The following is a 9,869-nucleotide window of genomic DNA, read 5'->3' as shown; positions in this document are numbered from 1 at the left end:
CCCGCCGCCAATCAGGGCCGTCGGCTCGTGTGCTGGCTCCGCGCTTCAGGCCTGCGTAGTCGACCTCGGAACTGGGTCAGGCGGGGGCCATACGCCGTGCAGGAGAATAGCGGGGCACTCCTGGGTTGCTCCCGGTCTCCGCTCGTCCCCACCGATCTGTTGGGGCTCTGGGAGGGGGTCCGGGGATCGGCGCGCAAGGACAGGCCTCCCGGCCTACCTGATCCCCGGACTGGCGCAGGAGCACTCCGCCGGCTCCTCCCCTTCGCCGCTTCGGTTAGAGCGCCTTCGTTCCGCCGGGAACCTCCGCCTCCTGGCCTCGCCGGAGGCTCAAAATGGATGCGCCTCCGAGCCGCCGGTCTCCGCTGTGTCACTGAAGTCTCTGCGGGACCTCCGGTGAGTCGCAGCCCTCGAGCCCGCGGGCCTCCGCTGCCGACTCTCGCCCCGGGGACTTCTCCGAGGCGGCGTCACCGCGTCTGTGGGGTCACCAGAGGTGTCAGGCTGCACCACGGCACACTCAGCCGCTCTGGGCGCCGTCTCCGCTCGATCCGGGGGAGATCAGCGGTATAGGGCGGCGTAGGGGCTCCGGGGTCTCGGGAGCTCGCGGTGAGAGAGTCTTCTCAGCCCGCCATCTTGGCCACGCCCCTAAATTGTATTTTTAAAGCATTTGAGGACATAAGTATCAGCATCGACAATCCGGGCCAATATATTTCCCAAAATAGAACTGACTATGTGCACTACGCGTAAATTACAAACGTCTGAAGATTAGGTTAGCGCCTCGGGAGACACCTAGTTACACACTGGGGCTACTAGGCTGTTGACTGCTAGCGCTAGCCAGCCCTGGTGGCGGGAGAGCGTTTCATGAAACATTGGACACATGGGAGCAGCTCGTGCAGTAAGAACAGCAGGCCTGTATATTTGATACAGGGCGTACTTAGAAACCGAACGGGTTTCACCTTTAGGCCCGTGTGACCATCCAGTCCGATTGGACCAACAGTATCAGGAATGAACCAATGAGCAAGGCGACATTGAGCCGACCAATAAGATCAGACGCTTGGATGGGTGACCGTGAGACACTTTTATCTACACTGCCTGTGAAGGGGAGGCTGACCAATTAGCGTGGAGACTAAGGTGGACCAATGAACAAAGACATAGAAATATCCCATTCCACCGTGTGCAAGATAGGCATCAGTGGCCCTTCCACAATGAAACTTAATTGATACTTTGAGAACAGGATAACCATTTTACAACCAAGACAAAAAGATGCACATCCGGTAAAGTGCATATGTAAGACACATTAATGTCATGATGTCAAACGTTCTTGTATAGCGCGCAACTCACCGCGAGGTCTCATGGCGCTAGCAGCGAACGAAACCGGTAGGGTCAGACAGCAATCAGAGACTAGTAGCCCCATGACTACCTTCCTCAACCCACTAACACATAGTCTTTATTCTTGAGCTTTCACCTCATTGTCAAAGCACAGGCAGGTATGCCAAAATGGGCACTTATGTTGCCCCACCTTGAAATATGCAAGGATACATCCTCCCACCCCTATTTAAAACCGCTCTTCATGTACTATATTCATGCACTTTAAGAAGAAGCTCAACCCTTTTTCTTCGGGGCCACACAGATACTCGCACAGCGTTCTTCTGGGCATGTTGCTGGGGTAGGTTTTCCGCGTGCTCGAGTTTAGAAATCCAGATGCTCTCAGTGGGGAGTGCTGCAGCTGCCGTGGGTGATGGTGGAGCCCGCTAAACTGCACTTTCTTTCTCTACGGATCGAAAGGCCTAAACGGGCACGGTTAGAGGTCTGTCGGGTTACCTAAGCTTGGCATGTGTAAAGGGACAGGTTAGAAGGGCGGAAGCCCAGTGGGCAGGATTAAAAGGCCAGGCAACCCAAGATGGCTGATCTCAGTCTGGCAAGATCTCAGCGCTACATGTATGCAGCTGTTCTCAGCCTGGCATGTATCTATGCAGGTGATCTCAGCCTGGCAGCACCACAGGTGGGTGATCTCAGCTAGGCAAGATCTCAGGCTGGCAGGGATGATGGTGTTCTGTAAAATGGAAGCAGTGCAGGCGACCTCAGCGTGGCAGCCCTGCGGGTGATCTAAGACTGGCAGCAGTTCAGGCGGTCTCGGCCGTGCAGATAGGGGAGGGATCTCCAAAGTGGCGGCACAGCAGGTGATCTCTGGCTGGCAGGCGTAAAAGTGTTCTCTACCACAGCAGCACTGGAGGTTAACTCGGCGTGGCAGCGGTGCAGGTGTGATCTCCGGCTGGCAGCGTTGAATGTGGCACACCGGTCAACACCCCCGCAGGTGATCTCAGGCAGCGATGATGTCAGGCTGGCAGCAGTGCAGCGGTTCTCAGACTGGCAGCAGCGCAGGTGATTTAAGGCTGGCAGCAGGGCAGCGGTTTCCAGACTGGCAGCACCGAAGGTGCTGGCACCGGTGAAGTGGTCTCAGGCTGGCAGCAGTTTCCAGTAGCAATGAAGGAGGCCTTCACACTGGCATCATTGTAAATAATAGCCATGCGGGTGGCAGGGTAGCTTCTCTCCGGACTGGCATCAGCGAGGGTGGTCTCCAGGCTGCTAGCAGAGCTGGCACCGGTGAGGAAGGCCTCCAGGCTGCCAGCAGAGCTGGCATCAGTGAGGGTGGTCTCCAGGCTGTCAGCAGGTGCTCTCAGGACCGGCCGCAGCAGGTGAAATTCCAGGTGGCAGAATCCGAGCACACGAGAAATACAGACTGGCTAATGCACAAACTTTAACTGTCCTTTGAAGCGCTACTTCCTTTTTATACCATTTTATTTAAATAAATAAAAGACACCTAAAAAGCCCCAACCGCCCAGGAGACGCCAGTGCGTCTGCAGAGGTGAACAAGTCTGGGTCATGTCCCCGGTCGAACCTTGTGCGCTCCAGGACAAAGGGATGGGGCCCTTCAAAGTGGTGGAGCGCAAGAGCCCCGTCACCTATCTGGTAGGCATGGAGTCCCCCAGGAACCCCATCCGGGTCCTGCACGCCAACCGGCTCAAGCCTCACTTTGCCCGCATGGAGCGGAGCTGAGCCTGCTGCTAGCTACGGATGACGGGCCGAAGACGACTCCGATCCCCTGCCCGACCTCCTGAAGTACTCTGAAAAAGATGGCTCCGTCGAGGGAGTTCCCCTCTCCTCCGCCTTGACCCCCGAACAGCGACAGGACTGCCAAGAGCTGTTGGGGCAGTTTGCGGACCTGTTTTCGCTCACTCCCGGGGTCACACAGTGGTGTGTCCAAGTTGTTGACACCGGGGGACAGCCCGGCCGTGCGGCACCGGGCCTTCAGAGCTCCCGACCGAGTCCGGGCCTGCATCCAGTCCGAGGTTGCCAAGATGCTAGCCCTGGGAGTGGTCGAGCCCTCAGACAGTCCCTGGGCCAGTCCAGTTGTCCTGGTCCCTAAAGCCGCCACCCCCAGCACCCCTCCAGAGCTCCGGTTTTGTGTCGACTACCGGGGGCTGAATGCCGTTACCAGGACTGACGCCCACCCCATCCCCCGGGCGGATGAACTGATCGATCGCCTGGGGGCCGCCAGATACCTCAGCACCTTCGACCTCATGGCCGGATATTGGCAGATCGGCCTCACCCCCGGGGCCCAGGAACGATCCGCCTTCTCGACCTTCCAATTCAAGGTGATGCCCTTCGGCATGAAAAACACCCCCGCTACCTTCCAGAGACTAGTGAACAGAGTGCTGGCGGGGCTAGAAGAGTTCAGTGCCGCATACCTGGACGATATTGCGGTGTACAGCCTCCACTGGAACGACCACTTGAGACACCTCTGGGAGGTCCTGACGGCCCTCCGGCGGGCCGGACTAACAGTGAAAGCAAGCGAGTGCCAGATAGGCCAAGGGTCCGTGACCTATCTGGGGCACCAAGTGGGGAGCGGCCAGGTGGCTCCCCTCCAACCCAAATGTAAATGTAGTTGAGCTTATATAGCGCACAGCTACCCGCAGTGGGTTTCCCGGCGCTTGCTTAGGGAACCCTTCCTGGTATTCCCCTGTGAGATAGCAGGGTATCCACAAGGTGAAAGTCAGGCATCCCGCCGCGAGGGGCCGTTGTGGAGATTAAGCAAGCTATTGCCCAGAGTCGCAGAGTGTGAACCCGTGAGTCGAGGAGGCACCGGGGCGAGAATTATCGAGTCTGTGGAATTTTTAGCCCAAGACCCCGCCAAGGCGGGGAATTGAACCCTGGTCCAGGACCAATCTCAGCTTCCGGGTCTGCTGCCTCTAACCCCTGAGCCACACTTCTCCACCTACCCCTGAGCCACACTTCTCCACCTATGTCGACGCCATCGTGGCCTGGGAGCCCCCGGTCACCCAGACAGCAGTCCGAGCCTTCCTGGGGCTCACTGGATATTATCGGCGCTTCATAAAGGACTACGGGAGCATTGTGGGGCCCCTCACTGAACTGACCTCCAAAAGGTTACCACCGAAGGTACACTGGACCCCCGAGTGCCAAGCAGCTTGCGAGACACTAAAGACTGCCATGCGCACCGCCCCTGTGCTCCAGGCCCCCGACTACACCCGAGAGTTTGTGGTCCAAAGCGACGCCTCGGAGCACGGCATCGGGGCTGTCCTGTCGCAAGTCAACCTCGAGGGGGTTGACCAACCTGTGGCCTTCATCAGCCAGCGGCTGCTGGCGCGAGAACAACGGTGGAGCACCATCGAAAGAGAAGCCTTCGCCGTGGTGTGGGCCCTAAAGAAACTCCGGCCCTACCTCTTCGGCACCCACTTCAGGGTATAGACCGCCCACCGGCCCCTGCGGTGGCTGATGCAGATGCGTGGCGAGAACCCGAAGCTGCTGCGATGGTCCATCTCCCTGCAGGGGATGGACTTCTCTGTGGAACATCGCCCTGGCAACGACCAAGCCAACGCTGACGGCCTGTCCCGCTTCTTCCGCCTCGACGAGGAGAATCCCCAAGAAGATGGGTGACTCTCCCCGCCTTCAGCTGGAGGGGACGTGTGTTGTACCCGGCCTAGTGGCATGGTCCTACCCCTCCCGCATGGCGGACCCTGGACGACATCGGCCCTCCATCGACCCGCTGTCGCCCCTCCGGACACCACCCTCCATGAACTCTCGACAAGAGCCGCCCTTGGCAAACCCCGGCTCTCCCACTATGGAACCCAGCGAACCCGGGTCGCCCCAACTCTGCAGGTCCGGTCACCACCACGGGCCACCCTCTCAGGCCCGACTCCATCTTGGGCCCATCACGTCCCGAGCACGTGGCCTCGGCTGACCCCGGCCCCAGCGAAGCCCCGACATCGTGGCACCAAGATCAACCCAGGTGGTAAAGTGGCCACTTGACAGATCCCGGAGAAGAGGCGTTTCGATGGCCCTCCAGCCATCCCCGGGCGCCTGGTATCGATCGCCCTCCGGCCTCCTTGGGCGCTGGCTCTACCCCCCTGCTGGGTGTCTGGACACCTTCATCCCGGCCCCTCTGAACCCCAGGCGCGAGGGTCCGGACATCAAAGGACTCCAGTCCTATATATGGGCCCGCCCTGGATCAGTTGTGCAGTTGTATCTGGGAGTCGAAGCCCTGCGGACCTCGTCGCGGCTGATCCTGATAAGAACTCTGAAACCTGGAACCTCTGAGCCCTGCTGTCGCGGCTCTACCAAGCTGAACCTTCCGCCAAGCCCTGCTGACGCTGTCGCGGCTCTACCAAGCTGAACCTTCCGCCAAGCCCTGCTGTCGTGGCTCTACCAAGCTGAACCTTCCGCCAAGCCCTGCTGTCGCGGCTCTACCAAGCTGAACCTTCCGCCAAGCCCTGCTGACGCGGCTCTACCAAGCTGAATCCGCCCCCGTGCACGCGGGGGGGGCGCGCGACGGGGGGGCGCGCGGGCATGTGGGCGCGGGTGCGCCCGGGCGTGTGTGGCTCTGGGCGTGTGTGGCAGTAATTGCTGTCTGCTGAGCTCATCCGTAGGGTACAATAGGTCTCACATTTGTAAGAGATTAAGCTAATGTAAATGAATAAATACAACATTTGTCATTTACAATGCCAATAGCTTTAACTTTTTCCAAAGGCGAAACCATTGCATTGTAAATGCTTGTTAAAAAATGAGGAAGGAGTTTTGTTGAATGTGGTTAGGACTACACCGATAAAATAAGTAGCATTACCAGTTTGCTAGTTATCTTTGTTAAGTATAATGCAGAATGTAACGCCACCCCCAATGTTTTTAGTAAACCCAGGGGAACCTGCAATAGAAGTGGAAGAAAATGTTTTTGAACTATGCTGTTGTGTGCCGGCCCAATCTGGGGTTAGAGAGTTAAGTGGCCCTGTTGGAATATTATTTAGGGGCAGAAGTTTTAGAACACCTCCCAGAACTTAGTACTCAAGAGGTGAGAGGGCTGAACGAGTTTGAGATAAGCATTAAAAAACTAGACTTACACTACCTCCCTAAGACTAGCACCAACATGGAAAGGTATCATTTTGGGAAGAGAGGACAGAAGGAAGGGGAATCCATGGAAGACTTTGTATCCGACCTACGTAAACTTGCTGCAACATGCAAATTTGGGGGCTCTTGTGAAGAGAGAATCACGGACCAGTTTGTGTTAACATGTAGAACGGAAATGGGAGGAGTTGTGGCTGAAGGATGACCCTCCACTAAGAGAAGTACTTAATGTAGCCAAGCAGGTGGAGCACATGATGCAGTGAGTGAGGTAAAACAAGATAGTGAGGGCAAAGACGGGAAGGTTAAGGTGAGCGAAGTAGTGACAGAAGAGGACAAGGTATTGGAAGTCACAAAGAGCAGAAGAAAGGGAAGGTAGGCTGGTCTTGTAAGGGGAATGGTTATAGGTGTGGCAAACATGGCAAATGACTAGAACTGCCCCGCACTCCGGTTCACATGTAACAAGTGTGGCAGAAAGGGGCATTTCCGACAATTTTGCAGGAGTGGCCAAGGGGACAAGAAACAGCCTAGGGAAAATGTTAACACAGTAGGTGATGAGATTGTCCTACAAATATGGGATCGTCTGGGTAACAGTCCAAAAAACATTGAGATTGGGGGACAAGCATTGAGGCCATGTTTGACTCGTGCTCGAAAATCAGGATCATCAATGCAAAAGAGTTTGCAAGCGTGGCAAAGGGCAAGATCAGGTTGAGCAGAATGGACCTTAGACCAGGGTGATACAGTGGTCAATCCATTAGCTTGAAGGGTTTTTTCTGGAGCACAATAGAATACAAAAGTAGACTCACGGCAGAGAAGGTGTATGTATCCTCCAAGGGTGACAACATTCTGGGGTGGGAAGCACAAAAGGAGTTAGGCATATACCTTGACCCTAACAAAATCCCACAGATCTTGATCCACGAAGTACAGGGAACCAGTGACAAGAAGCAGTAAAAGAGGAACTGGAGAAGCTGTGCAACCTGGGGTCATGGAGCCAGTGGAGGCAACGGAGTGGCTCGCACCGATCGTCACAGCAAGAAAAAAGATGGATCTGTCCGCCTATGCATCGACCTCAGGGCGTTGAATAAAGAGGTGGTCGTGGATAAATTTCCCCTGCCCATCATGCAGATGAGCATGCTGGAAGGTGAGAGGGTATTTTCAACGTTGGATCTAACCTCAGTCTACTTCCAGATTAGGCTCCACGAAGACTCACAGGACCTGACTTTGTGTGCGTCGCCCATGGGTGCTTTTAAGTTTAAGAGAATGACGTCTGGACTGGTCTCCGCCGCAGCGGTGTTCCAGAGAATCATGGGGAGCATACTTAAGGGTATCCCCGGAGTCTTAAGCTACCAGGACGACGTACTCGTGTTTGGCAGAGACAACGAACACGATGGAAGGCTGAGGCAAGTGTTGGCAAGATTTAAGGACCAGGGCCTCACAGTAAGAAAAGAAGTGCAGGATCAGGTGCAACGAACTTGACTTCCTAGGACACAAGGTGACCCAGGATGGTATCCGCCCTAAAACAGAGTTACAGAACACCATAGCCAATTTGATGCCGCCAAAGAGTAAAGAGGAGATAAAGTCTTTCATAGGAATGTTAGAATTCTACAGTAAATTTGAAGGAACTTCGCTGGCAGTACCTTTACCATTCGACGCATACTCAAGAAAGACGTGGTTCAATTGGGACGGAGAATGCCAGAAGGAGTTTGAGGAAGTAAAGAAAGCTCTGGCAGAAGCCCCCAGCTTGAAAGCTTTCGTTCCCAACAGGAAGACTGTGGTAACCACTGATGCGAGCTCGAAGGGACTAGGGGCGGTCCTTTCTCAAGTGGGTGCGAAGGGAGAGGAAACCATAGCCTTTGCATCCAGGTCACTAAGGAAGTCGGAAACCAACTACTCGGTGATTGAGAAGGAAACATTAGCGGCACACTGGGCCATAAGCAAGTTCAGAGACTTCATCTGGGGTACCCAGTTTACCTTGCGTAGCGACCACAAGCCCCTAGTAGAAGTATTTACCAAGAAATGACTCGACCAAGCCAAATCAGGCGTTGGTTGTAAGAATACACGTTCTGCCTTGAATACGTACCCGGAACCGAAACCTTGATACAGACTGCCTTTCGCGACTGGTAAATGATGAGGCAGGAGACTAGCCTCAAGGATTCGAAAATGAAGAGTTCCAAACAGAAAATGTATGTGTGATCACCCAAGTGGCCATAAGTGAGGAGGCGTGAAAGGAGGCATTGGAGGCAGACGACCTATTGAGAAAAGTGAGTGAAAGAGCAAGAGGAAGGTGGAGACATGAAGACAAGCAAAGCAAAATGCTACACCCATACTGGATGGTCAGAGAAGAGATTTCGGAGAAGGACGGATGTCTTTTCAGGGGTACAAGGTTGATCCCACCCAGTGTGGTGAGAACTGGTGGATTTGGCCCACTATGGACATTTATGCATCACTAAAACAAAGCAGAGAATGCGTGAGGATTACTGGTGGCCCTGCATGGACCATGACATCGAAAGGAAAGTGAGGGACTGTATCCCGTGCACAGTTAGCGACAAGGTCTTGAAACATACTCCGCCAATGGTCTTCAGGCCACCTCCCTCAGGACCGTGGGATGAGGTGGCGCTAGATATAATAGGCCCGTTAACTGGAGAAGCAAGCACGCCATACATCTTGGTCCTGGTGGATTTGTATTCAAGGTGGCCAGAGGTAAAGATAGTGCCAGAAATCACCACAAAAGCTGTCGGTAAGTTCTTACAGGAGCTAATCCTCAGTAGGATCACCAAGCAGTCTGACAGACAATGGAGTACAGCTATGATAGGAGATGAAGGAGTTCGAGAGCTATGGGATCATACACAACCGATGTACACTCTACCACCCCGAAACTAACGGAATGGTGGAACGTTTCAAGAAGACCTTGAAGGAGAGCATCCAACTAGCCAAGATTAATGGTTTGAACTGGAAGGGAGAAGTCATGAAACGTCTGGAAGCCTATCGCCTAACTCCACACCAGACAGGTGTAACCCCGTTTGAACTACTCAAAGCGAGAAGACCTACACCAAACTTTCACCAGGGTGGATGAGTTGGCAGGAAGGTTGGACTGATCACGCTAGGGAGGCTACAGCACTTGATAGACCGGGGAAAGCCATGCTAGAGAGGAAGAAAAGATTTGATAGGCTGCACTCCACCCAGGAAGTGGGTTTCAGGGTGGGTGACGACCTAAAAATCAGAGCACCTACAGGGAGGGAGAGTTGGTCGGTGTTCAGGAGGCCCACCAAGGTTGTAAAGGTATTCAGGAACGCAGTGAAGACCCAGGAGGGAAAAATTTGGAACTTGGGAAGAGTAGTGAGGTATCAACCCGCGAGGGAAGTTTCTGTAGAGGGGGAAGTGAGGAGAGAAAAGCCCCTTGTACAAAGTGAACAGCCCTCTGAGAAGCATGGCGAAGTAGCCCATCCAGCCAACCGTACTAG

The sequence above is a fragment of the Lissotriton helveticus genome, chromosome 10 (assembly GCF_964261635.1).
Source record: "Lissotriton helveticus chromosome 10, aLisHel1.1, whole genome shotgun sequence".
In the NCBI taxonomy this organism is placed as follows: domain Eukaryota; kingdom Metazoa; phylum Chordata; class Amphibia; order Caudata; family Salamandridae; genus Lissotriton; species Lissotriton helveticus.
Note: the sequence above shows the minus strand (reverse complement) of the source record.